Genomic DNA, 18316 nt, shown 5'->3' with positions numbered 1-18316 from the left:
GGAACTGTCCCCCTGGTCAGTACATGTCTCACATTGTGTGCTGGAGATATTATGGCGAATCAGAAACTGCTCTTTAGTTATCACCCTTACAACTTTTTTTACTTCTTTTTTTAAAACTTTACTTTTCCTGAATAAAGCAAAGTGCTAAAGACACCTGTGCTGATTCTACAAGCAATCTGTGCTGGTATTTCGTACTGTCACTTTTAAGGAACGAGACAATTTTGCCAGCTGGACACTCTTGGCACGTCCCAGAATCCACAGTTATGTAAACCTGTTTAATTACTTAGCTTAACAGAGCAGAGCAAGTGACATATGACGGGCATCTCACTGTGTCTCTGAATATTGTTTGAATTTAAATAAATACTTTAGCATTTTGGGTCTCATACATGTTTTTTAAAATAAATGTTTGGTAGTTGATCGTTTACTTCAGTGGTTGAGCAGATGACCATGTGCCTCAGAGTCAAATACAGCAACCTGCGTTTGATTCCAGCTCGAGGCCCTTTGCTACATTTCTTCCCCTGCTCTTTTTCTCCCTGTTTTCCTGTCTCTTCTTCACCGACCTACCTATTAAAGGCAAGAAACCTCAAAAATGGGTAGTGAATTTTATACCATTATCTATGTGTTAAGAGATGGAGCCAGGAGGAATCTTTTGTCAAATGGTGATGTAATGACCTTCAGAGACAACAGTTTAAAATCTCTGCTGCACTGACTGAGGCTCTTTTCCTGCTAACATGTCTCAGTGCTGTGCTCCTTTAAAAAGAAAACACACACTCTCCCCGAACGTATACTAGTGTCTCACACACCAATATTTTAAAGGCCTCAAAAAAAGAAAATCTGCTGCTTGACCAACTAAATATTCAGCATGTAGATTAACTAATAACCTGGAGTTATTGATGATGTGCTCTCAGAAACTCTCTTGCCAACAACAGTGTTCATTTTTACTGTTTTTCATCTTTCATATGATGCCACTTGTCTCTTTACAGGTGCTGTATCTCACTGACTGACCCTCAGTGTGTGTGTTTTAATCTTAAATGTTCTCAAATATATTGTCAGCACTCCATTGGTGTTGATAGTGATATCTCTCTCGCTAGCCAGATAGTTGCAGTTCCTGTCAACTAATTTGACTTTGCTAAGGGCTCAGTCACAGAGGCCACTTGTGACCAGTTGACAACCCCCCCAGGTGTCCTGAAGTAAAACGTATATTCTCCAAAAGGCTGGCAGGTGGTTACTGGAGGTTCCCAGCTGTTGCTTTGTGAAATTGGTCACAAAGATGGTGCTGCAACAAAAACTTCTTTGCAATAACTTTGTTAACTAGCAGATTGTGCAGAATATGCTGACTGGGTTGCAGACACTGGACAACTACTCACCAGGCTGCAGTGAAACTTGATAAAATGCAACGCAAACTGGAAACTGTTTCAGTTTGCCTTTAAAGTAAAGCTGTGCTTCAACACCTAAACCAACATGTTTTAAAAAGTGCAATTGTCACTTTTCACATTATTGCTCAGCAAATATAGGCAAGTTTTTGCAAGTCAGCATCTTCCATGCGCACTGTGGGCAGTTATGGCAGCCTGCTAGTAAGCAATTGTTTGCTTGTGACTAGTTTCACCTTTTGACTACCAATTAGAAAGTCCTGCACACCTGGGTCAATGACAGGTGCATAGGAGGAGAAGAAGAAAATTCCTTAAAAATATAAAAATATAGCATACTTAATGGCCCAGTTAAGACAAGTGATCAGAGATTTGGTGCAAATGTTACTCACTACAAATTTTTATACATACATCCTGAAATGCTGATGCATAGTTTCTTTTTTAACTTTAGCTATAAAGCCGGGCTATCACTTTCGTCTTGCTTCCAATCTTTATCCTAAGCCTGGCAAATCGCCATCGCCTGTTTTAAAGTCACGTGTATGATGGTTATCTTCTCATTGGAAATAAAACCCATAAGCTTATTTCTAAAAATGCTGAATTGTTTAAAAGGGATGACTTTGCCCTGTACAGTGAACTCGAGCTGTGGATAAAAGGAACAGAGAAACAGTGTTTTTCTTTACAGTATATTGTAGCAAACTCTTCAACAGTTCTGTATGGCATTTCCTTGCAGTGGAAATGCGTCTTTTTAACCCAAAACGTTACATCGTTGAGCCTTAACAGCGTCTACCCTGTTCCTATATGCACACTAGTGGTTTTCAGACTATGTATGCAGTGCAGATTTCACCACCACATCAATTTGAAAAGGCTTTTTTCGGTTTGTGTGGAGCTATGGTAATCGTCCATTGGGGAGAACGGAAAAGGGCATGCATGCACCTTTTTTCTTTGCACCACCTAAGTGAATCCTCCTTCAGCTGCTTGGGGGCAAGAACAGAAGTCGCTGTGTATCCAGAGCGAGTAAAAGGCCTGGCTGGCCGTAAGGTTGCCAAGGCAACAGGGAACATTGCAGGCATGATGTTGAAAGAAGAGGGTGTCTGGGCTGATAGGGAGAGCTGAGGTGCCAGGGGACACCTTTGTGCATTAAGGTATTCCACTCTCCCTTTTCTAATGGGGAAAAACCAAACTAAATGAAACCATAAATAGTGCTGGTTAGGCAGTGTCTGGAATTGAAAAACCCAACATCATGAAATGTACCTCACGGGTGGACACAGAGCATTTCACACTATCTGGACCAGGGTAAAAGGCTACTTTGATCTATTTCTTATGTCCCCATTATTAGATGTATGGCTTGCAGTGCACTTAAAGGGAACGCTCTTGAAATACAAGTATTTTTCTTAACATCAAAATAAAATGCAGGTAAGATTTATGTAGAGAAACTAAAGATGAACTTTAACCATTCACCCAATACAATGAGTGGATCTGGTGGCTGACTGGATTCATTCTAATGGCCAGTAAAGCTCAAATGTGGTATCCTAAATATCTCCAGTTATTTAGAAATCTTTAATAAAATGGCCCTCAGCCTGACTGCTTGATGAACTTGGTAAATGCTTTTCTGATAACCTTATGATCTCAATTTGTAGTTTCAAGCCTTCTTGAATACAATATGATTCTCACTTTGTAAACTGAGATCCCCGTTGTTCTCAAACTGGGGGATAATGACAGATATGCTTCAGAGCAGGTCTACTTTTAATTCTCAAGTAACTGCCATTGGGCGTGTCACATTCAAACATTATTCATCATATCTTGTTTCAAACCATCAAGTTTTTAGTGAAATTGTCAGCTCAGTGCTTCACAGTGGGACCCCACTAACCGATGGGCGATTTCACAGTGACTACGTCCATCTTTTAAAGACTATGCTTGCTGCACCTTTTTTCGTCACCTTAAGTCACTTGTCACTTATCTAGTCCATACTCATGGGCAGGCTGGCACTTATCCAAGTTATCATAAGGCCCTCTCAGTACTGGGATTTAGTGTATCACAGGGGCCAATTTGTCAGCAGACACAGACAGATAGCAGGGAGGAGGCCATGGTACCAGGAGAAAACTCACACAGGCAGAGAGAGAACATGTAAACCTGTACGTGTTTATATGGAGCAAACCCAGGACTTCCGTGCAGTGAGGTGACAGGCTTAACCCCTGCACTCTCTATCCAATAGCTAACAATATTTGATAAATGACTTTACTACTAGTAAGATGTTTTATATTGTTTTTCCTTTGCTTTCTTGCCTGTCTATACAAGAATGTATACATATACATTCATTACTTTGCTATATGATTAAAAAATCTGTTTATTTTCCAACTTTCACACAGCTATTCCTGGAAATTCCTAAAAGATTTTCTGCATTTCCCAACAGCAGGTTCTGTGCAGGCTGGTTCAAGAGTGGTGCATATTAAGCATTATTCTGGCTCAGTGAGTTGCATGTTGCATGTGTCCTCTCTGTATTCAGTGAAAGCTGTCAGATTAAAGCAGAACAACCCCAGTTTAAATTTAGCAATTAAAACTGTTTCATTCCAAACGGACGTAAGTAAATTTACTGTAATACCAGAGGTCAACATTATAAGTAGCACTTCTGTGTGTTTATAGATCAGAAAAATCAATTCACACAGTTTTCTGTTGAGATCCTCACTGTGTCAAGCAATCTGACTTGCTGTTTTTGAAGAAAACACTGTTTTAACAGCCCTTATTGATTGGCTCTGTTCTACAGACCCTTTTCACAGCAGACATTTTGAGCTATAAAACAGGGAAAATCCCAAGTATAACTGAAACAGCAGTCCCATTTATAACGCACCGATTCACAATAACAGTCATTTCAAGATGTTTAAGAGAGTGACAGTATCAGAGGAAGAGCCCCAATAATTAGATGATCTCGTATAAGCAGCACTTGGCAACCGAGGGAAGGAAGAGCGCTCGTTCAAAACCAGGCTCAGGGAGGAGAAGCCATCTGGACTGGTTGGAAGGTGATGAAGATGGGAAATAAGACAAAAAATGGATAGTAGTATTGTATAGCTGGCTGGACAACATGACAAACAAATTGTCTTTCATTTAAAAAAAAATAGAAAAAACTAGAAGAAGGAGTTTTTAGCTTAACAAACCAAAAGCAAATGTTTTCCTTCCTTTTTCTCAGATTGAAATATAAGTTTACTCAAAAAATGGAGGTGAAGGATTAGAATACAGAAATGTCCAACCCATGAAAAGTATATCATTTGTACACTCACCACTTGGCTTTGCTACGAATTACTGCATCACATATGGTGTAGTATGGGGACGATCAGCTTGCAGCATTGCTGAGGTGTTATCAAAGCCCAGATTTCTTTGATAGTGGCCAGTTCACCTGCATTATGAGGTTAAGGGTTTCAAATCTTTTTCTTGACAATACCTTCAGTTCAGATGGATGGATGGCCAATCAATCACATTAAAAACATTATCTACAAACCTTATTTATTTTACATTCTAGAAAAAACAAATTGGCATCTTCATTAAGTATTTCTGCTTGAACATGAAGTTCTCTAAAATCTCCAGGCAGATGCTCAATGTGGATCAACAGCCGCAAACACCAGCAAATAACATGGCCTCACAGTTCATCACTGCTGAACTTCAATCGCCACAGATTCTGTGCCTCTCCACTCTTCCTCCAGACTCTAGGACCTTGATTTCCAAATTAAATGAAAAAAATTACTGTCGTCTAAAAAGATGACAGCACCACTGAGCAACAGTCCAGTTCCTTTTCTCCTAAGCACACAGATTTCTGACATTGTCTCTGGCGCAGGAGCGGCTTGACATTAAGAATGCAACATTTGCAGCTCCTTTTCTGTAGAGATCTGCGTGTGGTGGCTCTTGGTGCGCTGACACCAGCCTCAGTTCACTCCTTGTGAAGTTCTCCTAAGTTCTTGAATTGAGTTTGCTTGACATTCCTCTCAAGGCTGCAGTCACCTTTGTTTCTTGTTCACCTTTTTCCTGAAACACTTTTCTCTTCCAGTGAGCTTCCCTTTAATAGGCTGGCTGTTCACAGAGTGAAGACGACATTCTGTAGTTTACATTCTGTGTGGACAGTGCTCATGTTAGTCATCTGTACAACTTTAAAGTCAGTAGTCTTCCCCATGACTGTAGTTATGTGTACTGAACCAGACAGAGATGCACAGTATTTACATTGTTCGAATTTTAATTTACTCAAAATCTGCTATTTTAATAATTTGGAAGTAAATATAGACAATTTAAAATAAACTTAAAATTTATCTTTTTGAAATAAATTAGAGTAAAAGTGATTTTTTTCACAATATTCCGTTTTTTCTAGATGTACTGTACATGCTGCCATACTGAATAACTAATCATTGCAGCTTAGCTTGCCATTCTCATGTCAGTGGTCTTAATGACTGCTTAGTTTCCAGAGCCTGGGAACTCTGCCACCATGTTGACTTTAGATGTGGCCCGTTCCCAACAGGGCATAGTTTTGTTTTCGTAAGACTAGAAAGACAGAGCTGTACTGAAACCTGCCCATAACAAACTGTCCAGCATGGGCAAGAAATGACCATTCTTTAAAATAATGTAAATAGCTTCAGGGTGTCACTTTATCTTTCATTCAAAGCATTAACCTTTGCACAAGTGCAACCCTCCTGTGAAGATGAAAGTGCACAAACCCATGGTAAGCAATTGAAAAGTTTTAACCACCATATATACAGACAGCACATGCAAAAAAAAACCCCTCAAGATATAAACAATATAGTGTGTATATAAACTAATTTACTGTGATGGTTGAGTTTTTGGTTGAGGGTGGAGAGATGCTTGTGGCTGAGTCATGCTGAGGATGAGGCACAAACCAACACCAATTGTAAGAAGGACTTGGGGACAACAAAGAGGTTACAAAGGTACGTTTTTGCAAATGTGAGTGACTTTTTCAGTTTAATGATCTCCAAACTTCAGCCAGTGTCGTGTGGGTACACACCAGTTCCAACCAAGCAGCAACAATGAAGTCAACACGGAAGTGGCAAAGATTGCAGTTCCTTGAGTGGCCACTTGAAGCTGGCTCCAAAGGTGAGCCAATCTCCCAATGGATTTGCATGTTAAAACTTAACAAATGAAAATAAAAAATGACTTTGGTTTGACAAATAATCCGACTAGCTCTGTTTGTACAGGCTTTCATTCATAGCACTAATAACACATATATTTTTCTCTCTGCTGCATCTTTACAGTCTAAGAGTGCAAATCTTGACTCAAACTCGGACGGAGTATCAGACTAACTGATCATTTAGCCCTCCACTTTCTTGTACAAATATGGTCACTTCTGACTCTAAAAAAGTAATACAGTAACACAGTATATGCAGTACAATACTGATCTCCCAACTCTTAGAGCTGTCCTGTTAACGTTCGCACTGCAAAAGCATTCTCATTCCACTGTTTGGCAAAAGCCGTCCTGATTCTCTTATTCACAGCTCTGCATGTGTATTGTTTTATGTGAGCCTCAACAACAGCCATGCAGCTCTGAAATAATTTGAAAACATCGGGGGTGTCCAAACAAGTTAACCACCAGAACAGTGTTCTCCTCCATGTTTATAACTTTGCTCCTGGCCTTACTACTTATCATTTTAGCATAGCACCACCTGGAGTTTGGTAAAGATAGCAGGGGACTTGAACGAATACGCTGGTGTCAAGCTGGACCAGGTCTATTCACATCTGAGCTGGTCAGCAGATTTTTACTGTAGTGTCTGTGATGATCCAGTATTTGCCTGTTGTTATGGTTTCAGTTTACACGATGACTGCAAAGAACATGAGCTGATAACACAATTGTATTGCTATATAAGAGGAGACTTTGCAGTCCAACTCACGTCTCTGTCGAGGTTTCACCTGAAGGATTCAAACTCAGGACACAGAAGTTTAACAGCTTTAATGAACTGAACTCAGGAAGCAGCAATAACAATGGGTGTTCTGAGTCTGGGATTACACTCGGGTAAATAACAAGACAAGAATTTACAACCCGCTTTCATTCTGCGGGGCTAGAGTTCCAGTAACTAAGAGCCTAATTGCAGGCAAGTTTCCAGTTGCAGGTGAAAGGCTCTCAAGCAGGTATTCAGGTAAGTATTAGGCAGGCCTTACAACAGGTTTTCTAAGATAGGAGCCTAAGATTCCTATATTCACACAGATAAGGGGGGAAAGGGAGAACAAGGCAGAGCTGCACCTGGAGCACTAGGTGGGACTACAACGCTCTAGCCAGGATTTTATCCAGGCTGTTTTCTTATATCTTTCTTTTGCTTTTTCAGGCAGATCGCGCTTATCTAAACAGTTCAAAGTGGGCACTGACATGCAGGTTCATCTAGACAACAAGAACTTCTGATCACTTAATGTGGGGTCTGGTGTATTTACTCTTTGTAAGGTGAAAGCTCCTGCCTGGCTGAGACTGAAAATCTTTTTGAGACTGATGGAAACACTTTTTCTTCCTGGCCTGTCTAGACTTGGGCATCATCAAGGCTCCTCTCATTTCTCTTCTTTAATGTGGCAAGGCCCTGGGGACTGAATGTGTTTTAATCAGGCTGCCTACGCTTAGTGTGTTTATGTCAATAGTTGGTTAAGATAGACTTTTTCATGCTGTCTTATTTTATTTAGGCCTTCTGGAGTGCCATCACACCTAAATCAAAGTATTCAAAAGCAGAAGTGATTTTTGCTGATCCTGTCAACTGTTTAATAGTCATAAATTGTACGTGTTTGATCGAGAGTTCTGACATCACAATTCTTGCTCTCTGATTGCATCATTTAACTCAGAATCTCATCTGAATTGAATAGCTGTGTTAACAAATTAGATGTTAATGTCACTTTCACTCCTACAATAACCTGGCGCCAAATTAGGACATCCAAATGCTATAAGAACATTTAGACTAAATCATTCACCCCCACTCACACTTTGTCACAACTCATCTAACAGCTTGCAACAAATAAGATGGTTGAGACAGAATAAAAAAAGAGTGAGGGATACATGAAGAATGTCTCATTCTTTAAACATGCCAATGTGATCTGCGTGAAAACATTGCAAAGTTCTTGTTGCACCTAATTGACCTTGAAACGGGGCTAGGTCTAATTGAGCTGAACTGAAAAAGTATGCAGCATTACCCCTCACAAGATAAACCTCATAGTGACCCCTGCCATAAGTTGCAAACAAGAAAATGGCCAACTAATATGGTACAACTATGAGCTTTGACTGCTATCCTCAGAGAAGAGGAACAAAATTTCACACAAAATTTTGCATATAGTGAGAGGATAAAGATTGTTTTATTTCGTTTTTCCTTTTCCTTTGGACAGCTACTGATCAGAGTGAAAATCAACCCTAAACTGAAAGACAAGCAAGAATCATTAGAAGAAGAAAAGTGTGAAAATATCCAATATCTCATAAAAGAAAATTGGCAGGAGAAGCACGAGGCAGCACTTCTGAAAGCACAACAGCGATCGTGCCAGAAATGCTGTAAATGGAGAACAATCATCAATCATTCCAGCTCTTTTTTGTTGTTGTTGGTGGTTTTTTTCCCCCCACAGAGATTTCCCCCTGTACTTTGAGGTATGATAACTGCACAAGTGCTGCATTAACCCATGTCACAATGCGTTTGTTAAATTTTAAACAAAGCCCTGTTTCCTGATCTGTAGTATCACACATAATGAATACAGATCAACCAGAACATTAAAACTACCTGCCAAATATTGTGCATGTCGCTATAGCCACCTCTGTGTCTAGCTGGTGGCAGCTAATCCTTTGGGTCCTGTTGCAGGCAGGGCGGGGCCATGATGAAATGTGCATCCTGCAGACGTTCAATCAGATTGGGATCTGGGGAGTTTTGATGCTGGGTCAATACCTTGAACTGGTCTGGAACATTTATTGTCTATAGTGGGTGGCACTGCTGTCAGGCCAGAGATGGGGTGCTTGGTCAGCAACACTGGTTAACTGGGTGGAGTGTCACATTCGCATGAATGCAATTTCCTTGCAGAACCTTGCATTGTAAGGAGATAATCCATGTGGTTCATTTCATTCACAGATTCACATTTTAATGGTGTAGCAACCAGTGTTCGCGTGGTTCGATCCCTGGCTGTTCCAGTCTGCATGCCAAATATCCTTGGGCAAGATACTAACCCCACGTTGCTCTCCAGTGCATGCACTGAAGTTTGAAGGTTAAATAGAAACCACTTAAGCATGGAAAAAAGTGCTTGAATGAGTCACTCAATGAGGCATGTTTTATAAAGTGCTTTGAGTGTTCAGGTATAGTAGAAAAGCGCTATATAACATCCAGTTCATTTACCATTTATTGTTAACCAGAGCATCAAAAATAGAGGATGGTAAATGTGTTTAAAATCTATGTTGCCACTTTTATTTAATTTCCTCTGTCAAAGAAAAAGACTATTTAGAAACATGTTGTTTCAAATACGTTTTTTAAATAAACTCTGTGAGCTTTTGAAACATGAAATAAACAGAGCAGTAGAGAGGAAATGGAGAATGACTGTTAGAGAACTTAACCAACACTCTATACTTCTGGTCTCAAATATTATGTGTGGACAAGCAAAGACATTTTGTGGCGTCTGCTTTGGAGAGGAGACGTTAAGCAAATATTTAGGGACTTCAATTTGCATGCAACATACAAATGTGCTATAAGTCACAGAAAGCCTGGAGGGCTCAACACCGACAACTTATGAAAATTAATGAAGAGAGCTGGAAGAAGAGACTTCCTTATCTTTGTGTTTGTGCCACCTGCACCTTTCCTATCTCGTTTTCTGCCTGTCTTGTGCCAGATTGCTAGAGACAGAGCAGAGGTGCAAGGATGACCCTGAGCTGTCATTGTTTTCTTTTTTTCTACTAACGCCTTTCCTTTTCACTCCCTCTTTCTCTCCTCTCTTCTCACTCTCTGTCTCTCTTTAGGGATGGCACGCTGCACAAAGACAGGTGATTGCTGTTGCTGCTATAGGGTAACAAGAAAAGTTTGTGTGTGTGTTTTTTTTCCCTTTTCCATTTATGTCAAAGCAAGCAGAAAGTGTTTTGAATCACTCACCTGAAATGTCAGTAACTTCCTAACAGGGTGTCCATCAGTGCTTTTTCAAACTGACATAGCAGCCATTAGTTAGCTTACAGTGTGTCCTATGGTGAAAAGAGACTGGATTGTCATTTTGTGCCTGTTTGAGTGTGTAAGAAACAAAAAGGAAAGCAAAATGAGCATCTGGGATACATCTGTACATGAAAGCTGTAAGCTGAGCACTTATTTATAGCCACCAGGAGGTTTGGATCCATAATCTACAAACAAAAAGTGGTTCATGTCCTTGTGATTACTCTACCTTCCTGATTATAGGTGTTTTTAATGCTCTGCTCATGAGTACACAACCACACACACACACACACACACAGGTGCAGGCACCATGACGACAATGCACTGCATGCAGAATGGACCCAATCTTTAATCATCGTGTGGTCTGCTGCAGAGGGAGAATATACGGTGATGCAGACACGAACGCAAACACAAGGACACACACACACACCTTCCCCCACCCGTAGTCCACCCCCTGCAAACCTACCATTCCCTAGTCTATGATGTAATGCTACCAGACCCCTCCTCTGCTGTCTTTCCCTCTCTCTCCTCTCACACACTCCTCTCCCTCTTCCTTATTCTATTGGTGGCTCCCGCCTGCATCTGCTGGATCAGCTCTGACTCCCTGCATACGCGCACACACACATACACACACTCACACACATGCACACATACACACACACACACACACACTTCCATGCTCCCTCTCACACACACTCTTACACATACAGTACCAGGGGGATTCCTCCGTCGCTGCAGCCTCTGCTGCTCCACCTGGCTCCTGTTCTTCCACAGTGGGGGGCAAGCACGGTGAGTCCCTTTCTCGCATGACAGCCGGCGATTGTGGTTGACAATAAGACAAAAGGATGGAGGGACGGTGTTTTGTTCTGCAGAGAGTGACGGACAAACACCGGGAGGCTTTGCTGCCACTGCAACCTGGAGGAGACGCTCGCAGCTGAGTTTGTGCTTGGAGTAATGAAGTGCTGTGAGGCTGCTCAGCTACTACAGATACCGGTCACCTCTCACCGGGTGCCATGGCAATAGATTGTATTTGGTCAGGGTCTCAGCATGTTGCGTGTGTATCCTAGTAAGGTGCTTGAAGCCATAGTGAGGTGCATGTGGACGTCAGCTCTCAGAGAGGTGAGAAATTTGTGTGCATATGTGTGTATGTGCAGCCTGGATTAGGAAACCTAAATATGCTCCAGGGTGTTGTGTGTGTGATGTGATTTCCTCTGTGAGAATTGTCAGTCACCTGGTTTGAGATAACAAAGGAGAGGAAAAAAGCGGTTTGAATGTAAATGCAAATCTGGTACTGGGTTAGGTTTATTTTGTTCTTATTAGTGCTAGCTACACTGGCTACAATAAAAGTAAAGTGTTATTATTTACATAGACTGTTTTGCTTGTGTTGCTGACAAAACTGGGTGTGTTCATGTGGTGTGAACTTGAGCACCTCTGACATTTAGAGACTTGCAATGCTCTCACTGTCTTATCCTTTCCTATTATGTGCACTAGACTCTTTCACTGTGAAGCTCAATGACACTGAGTCTAATAGGAATAGTAATTCTATTATTGCCAAGGCTTTTGACTGCTAAATGACACACTGATGATAATGGAACTGAGTGAAATGAAAATCACTGGTGCATTTTTCTTCTTTAGTCAAGTTTGACTAGTTCCTATTCTGTGTTGTATTGCACTGCAACCTTACCTTATAAATCTAGTGTGTTGAAATGTTAATATTTTATAGGGCTGGGCGAGTTCACATGTGGGCACTCTCATAACTAATTCATCCAGATGTGTTTCCATTTCAGCGTTACACGTAGTGGGCTAAAAAAGCCAGACATGATTCATTTTTGTTCCATTTCACTATAAATGATGGTTCCTTTTTGACTGTCTTCATTCTTTTTAGTTGGTAGTACAATGATGGGATCCATATTTCAAAACAAATATCTAGAAAATCTGGAGGGAAGTGTTATCCATCAAATGCCACCAGCTCACTAGCTGTAAACCAAACAATATATTTTCTAAGCTCAATAATCTGCATGCCGTTCTTCAATTAGCCAACAAACAAATTAGCTTTGCTATGCCTTTCAGCTCCCTCTGCATTTATTGTGATTGCAGTTATGACCACATGGAAAAGAAGAAACTCATCCAAGATATTTCCAACGTCAGCTGACCTTAATCAGAATCTCCACAGTCCCTCGTGGAACAGTGTGCAAATATATTGGTGGGTTTTTTTAATCGAAGATTAGCACATGAAAAAGCTCCTCCTCGAGGCTGTTTAACTCTGACATAGCCTCTGTAGGCATAAATGAAAAGTAATTAAAATGATGGTCCAGCAAGAAAAAAAAAAACCAAATAAACCACTAGGCAATAAGAAAGTGTGCAGAGCTGGTTCCTATTGGCCAGTGAAGCACTATTTTGGTGCTTGAAAGGTTAGTTTGTGGTCATACTAAGATAGTTTATTGATTTCTTACTGTTTGAATCTCATTACAGACAGCAAGAGACGCTGTGTCTCTCCAGTCTCCTAAAGCCTTTAAAAGGAAGACCAGGAGCTGAGATTGCAGCCATGCTGCACTTATTCAATTTGGCAGAGAGTTTACATTTTAATTATCTCCCTAAGGAGTTCTTAAATTATTAGATCTTTCTCTGATTGCGAGAGTTCTCTTGTTTAACATGTTTTGGCACAACTTCTGCCTTTGGAGCATTACTTCCTGTAACGTGGAGTCGAAGTTGCAGAACATTTCTGGCCTGATTCAACTGGTAAATTTTGCATCTGCCCTCAATGGGCTCACTGACGTCAAACCAACAGGCCGGAGCGAAAATGAAGGCATGCTAACTCAATGTAAAGTATTGATGAACTAGCAAATTAAAAAGATCAATTCAGTCAATAGTTCATTGACTCTTCCAACGGTATAACCAATTTGGATTCTAATTAAAGCAAGAAAATGATTCACATAGTTCTTACATTTGTAGTGCAGACTGTGTTAGCCTCTGCAGCACAATCTAAACACGGGCCTCTACGTAAACTGTTTATTTCTCTTTATTTTTCCAAAGTGCTCAATTGTCTTTTTTCCATTTGCTCTGAACAGGGGCACCACAAATATTTCTGAGAATAAAACATGTGATGATGCGGGGCCTAGTTATAGGGAGAAAAAAAACATGACAGCTGCTCTGGTTCTTCCATTCTAAAGTGGAAACTTTCTTACTGTACAGTAATATCGAAGCAAACTTAAACTGTCTAGCAAATGCCACACATACGGGATTTCACTAACAGAATTTCAACAAATTAAAAACAAACTTTCAGACTTGTCTGTAATCTAACCCTATTGGTAATTAGGGGGACTGTGGGTCTGCAAAATGACATAGTCTAAAGCGTAATGTTACCTGGCACTGTGCAGTGGTTCAGCACAGACTAAACACAGAACAGAAAGCTGCAATGAAAGCAAAATATAGAGGATGATCCTTGTTTAACATTTTCACTTTTTTAAAAACTAAACAGCCTGAAAACTTGCCTGGATTGCTTAGATCTTTGCCGTCCAAGCAGCTGACTGAAATTTCATTCTGTTTTCAATGAGCTGTTTTTCTTCACATTCCTCAAACCTCCACAGAGCTTCACAGAAAACACTGCAGCTCCAAGTTTTGATTTTCTGCTCTTTAATTCCAGAGAGGAATCACAAAAATTTGCCCCCCCAAAAAAAGCTATTTTATAATTTTTAATGGTATTGCACTTTAATGACATACCATACTTAATCTCATTTTTGTAATCATTATTTGTGCTGGAAAATTCATTTAAAAAATCCAAAACTTATTCATTCCTTCTCTTTGCCTGGAGGCTTTCTTCCACCACCCTCCCCCTTTCCGCTTTGCAGCTGTGCAGGACCTTCACCTATGCCCTCCTGCTGCGGCACCAGCTTCAAAATCACGAAGAAAGAGCCAGACAAAGAAGACTGAGCAAACACACACACCACCATGTTCATTTAAATTGGGCTGACCGTGAGTGACATCACTTCCCTCCAGCCCTCAGGGGAAAAACAAACCACATTAAGCAGCATTAATCTCATAACATCCTACAGAATTCATATTATCACCTCATGTCATTCCTGCTTCTGAACCTGTCAGACAGATATTGCTTCTATTTCATTAGTGAATAAAAAGGTACCCAAACAGTCCAGCTGGCTCCAGTATGGGCTCGTAGCATCAAGAGTTTGAGTCCATTTTGAAATCTTTACCACTTGCCTCACTCTTTTCATCTGCCTTTCTTTGGCTTTCTCTGTGTTTGTGTATAATTTTTCTGTTGTTTACTGACCTCTGGAGCAGAAATGTCATAACGTGAATCCGTAGATAGGCTGCTTACTTTGCTGACTTTACATTTTCACATTATTTGGGGGCTTTATTTTGTGAAATTTACCTTGATACGAAGGTTGTTTGTTTCAGACCTTCATTCTTAAGGTGACAAAGCAAGCTGGTAAATCTCTAAGCTTTAATTATTCGGATGAACCAATACCTCACTCTGAGATAATTGAACATGTATGGAATGAAAGGACAAGCCAATTATAGCTGATGGCACGATTTGCATCTCATGTTTAATTATCTTTCCTGTCACCATAAACACGTCCGTGTGTTCGATTGTGGAGGGGTGCAAAAGGGACCAACACCACAAATATGGCAGGCTACATAAAGCTAAGCAAACCGCTTGTGGCTACGCTCTTAAAGACCAGCTGTATTTAAATGTGCATTTAGTCATCAGGCTGTCTGTTTTCTGATAGCATGCAAACACGCACACTAAAGTAAGATCGCTAACATTATAAACAGGTTAACACTGACAGCGTGAAAACGTTTATAAGCCAGTGTTAGCCTTTAGCTTGCGCAAAGTTGCCAAGCTCCTGAGTCATACTATTTAAATGCTCTTATCTGCAAAGTGGGTCACCATAAAACAAAAAATCTGGCAAAAACTAACAATTTTTATTTTAGCTATTTTGCTTTTTTTTTGTTATATAGATTATGGCAAGTGATTTTGGTTCGGGGTCCTTATACCATGTGGAAAATTTAGGTATGAGAATGGTCTCTCATCGCTAACAAACAAACGTTTGGTCTCAGAAATATTAATTCATGTGAGAAAGAAAGAATATCCAAAAGGAAGAAAAACATGGAGACAGCAAGCAGCTTTTTCCCCTTGCTTACGGGTACAAAACCTCACATTATCACTATCTCTGATATATGACGAAAGTGTCAAAACAACACATCTCAGGGTCATTTATAGAAGAAGCAAATTGGAACCTTTCAGATCTGAGTGCTCTCATCAACAGTCATCAATCATCAGTTTAAAGAGCGGTTGAATGAAATGTGGGGGTATTTTGGGGTCTGTTAGAGCTCAGCAAGATGAGGACATGGAGTTGAGTGTTAGTGCTGTTAGCTGTGCAGGAACACGTGGACTGGATAGTTCCCACTAACATGGCATCCAACAGGTGAGCGCAGGCCTTCGGTTTGACTTTGAAGCTTCTGAAAAATTCACATTTCCATTTCCTTTAAGAGATACTGTTTGTAAAGTGTACAGTTCAAAGAGATGTCATTTATTTAAACAAAAAGATGCTAAATCATATACTGTGTGGCTATGGTACATAGCTAATTTGCCCCTAGCCATGTATATTCTTCTTCTTTCAGCGGCTCCCTTTACTTTGTCTCCAAACCACTCGACCCAAGCTACACCTCTGATATATTAATTTCTAATCCTACATCTTCTGCTCACTCCTAACCAAAATCTTAACATTTTCAACTCTGCCACATCCAGCTCTGCCCCCTGTCTCCAAACCATACATCTTAGGTCTCACAACTGTCTCATAAATCTTACCTTTCATTCTTGCTGCTGTCCTTCCGTCACCAATCACCCTTGATACTTGTCTCCACCTGCTCCATCCTGCCTGCACTCTATTCTTCACCTCTCTCATGCACGGTTCATTGGTCTGGATGGTTGACCCCTTCCTCCCGAGTAGTTAAACCCATCCACCTGCACTGCCTCTTCTCCTTGCACCCTCACATTTCTACCTGCCTCCCTCCCATTCGGACACACGTCCTCCTGTATTCTGTCTTGCTTCTGCCGACTTCCATTCCTCTTCATTTCTCTTCTCTCCAGAGCTTGCCTCCACTTCTCCAGGCAGTCTTCCATCTGCTCCCTACTCTTATAAAGTGTGTACCTTATAGCTAGTGTCACAAAATCTTTCATCATTTTACCAAGAATACTGCAAGTTTACAGCCAGCTAGCAGCTACTACAGCTATACTGCTATTTTTATATACATAGGGACAGCAGTGATATCTTTAGTTGCGTGCATGTAAACTGTATGTGTGGAGAGCAAAGCCGGGGAGATTTGGTGAAATGCCATCTCAATATGTTATTGGCTATTATCTGACAAAGGCTGAGCTTTTGTTAGCTTGTTAAATGTATCTGTTTGGAAACAATGAGCAGCACACTGGCTTGGATATCCACCGGCTTCACCCATTCATACAAAAGATGAATGCAGTTACCTGGGTTGGGCATTTGAACGTTACAAGCTTGGTGAAACCTGATGCGACCATGGTAAAATAATAACTGGAAAAACTGAACAGCCAACTCCTGGGTGTCTTTTTTGTACAATCAAAAGCTGATCAAGTTTTCTCTAACTGAGAAATGGAGGACAATTTAATGTGTGAAACACTTGAAGACCATGAACTTTTTAGGAATGGTTAACTGGGATGGAATATTGGCGTTCCATCATTTCCATTCAACCTGATTATTTGGAATCAGAGGAGTCGCCCCCTGCTGACCACTAGAAAGACTCCAGACTTTTCAGACCCAGAGGCTTTTCATCTATTATACAGTCCCTGGCTGTGCCTGAAGCATTGAGACATTGGCTGTTACGCACAAATGCTAAGTCATCAGACAGTCTCGATTTAGCTGATGGTTGCAAGTTTTCCATGAATTTCTGTACAAATTAAATTGCAGTGAATCCAGTATGCTACTGCTCTTGTGACTATATTTAAAAACAAAACAGTTTCTTTCCCCTGCCTCCACAGGTAGCTGTATTAAATATATTCATCAACGAAAATATCTAATAAACTCACTGACACAAGCTTGGCTTTAATGTGAGCTGCACTACTTAGAGATTTTGTTTGGTGAGTAAATCCACAAAACACTGGGTGAAAATCCACATCTGACTGTCTGTCATTTACTTAACCCCAATAAAAGCTCCACGGTGGCCGTGACCTTAATATGAATAGCTGCTGTATGCTCCCTTTGTTCAAGTTCGCGTGCCACCACAAGGGGATATTATTTGAGTGCAGCAGTAGATTAAGGGTGATGTGATCAACAACTGGGCTTTTGTCAAAGTCAGAAGTAATTTGTGCAAAGTGTAAACTGCTTCAAATAGACTCCAGTATGGTCATTACCAGAAGGCTATAATCATATCAAAGTGGTTTACTCGAAGCTGCAGAGCTACTCAGCTTCAGCATCTTGTTGCTGCATTTTCTGTTTGTGAGTACCAAAATGTGAGGACTCCTTGGTACTGTAATTTTTTCTGTTTTTGCCAGTAGAAAGTAGAGACTAATTTTCTCTCTTGATTGTTAGATATATGTATGTTTTCACAGAAGTAGGTAACAGATTTTCTTGCCATCAGTGATATAAGAGTGAAAAGAGAAAACTAAATTCTGCCTGTTTCAGAGAAATTCGCACTGCTGAGTGGTATGGCCACCCCCTGTTGTTTCCAGCCTGACTTTTGCACGAGTTGAAAGATGTTAATCTTCTCACTAGTAATCCTTGTTTGAATTTGAGGGCTTACTAAGGTCTCAGCAGATAAAGAAGAACAACTTTGATTCGT

Source organism: Aulonocara sp. 'chitande type north' Nkhata Bay, linkage group LG1 (assembly GCF_057382095.1).
Source record: "Aulonocara sp. 'chitande type north' Nkhata Bay isolate Kocher_YH1m ecotype deep benthic linkage group LG1, A_spYH_male_GT1.1, whole genome shotgun sequence".
Lineage (NCBI taxonomy): Eukaryota > Metazoa > Chordata > Actinopteri > Cichliformes > Cichlidae > Aulonocara > Aulonocara sp. 'chitande type north' Nkhata Bay.
Note: the sequence above shows the minus strand (reverse complement) of the source record.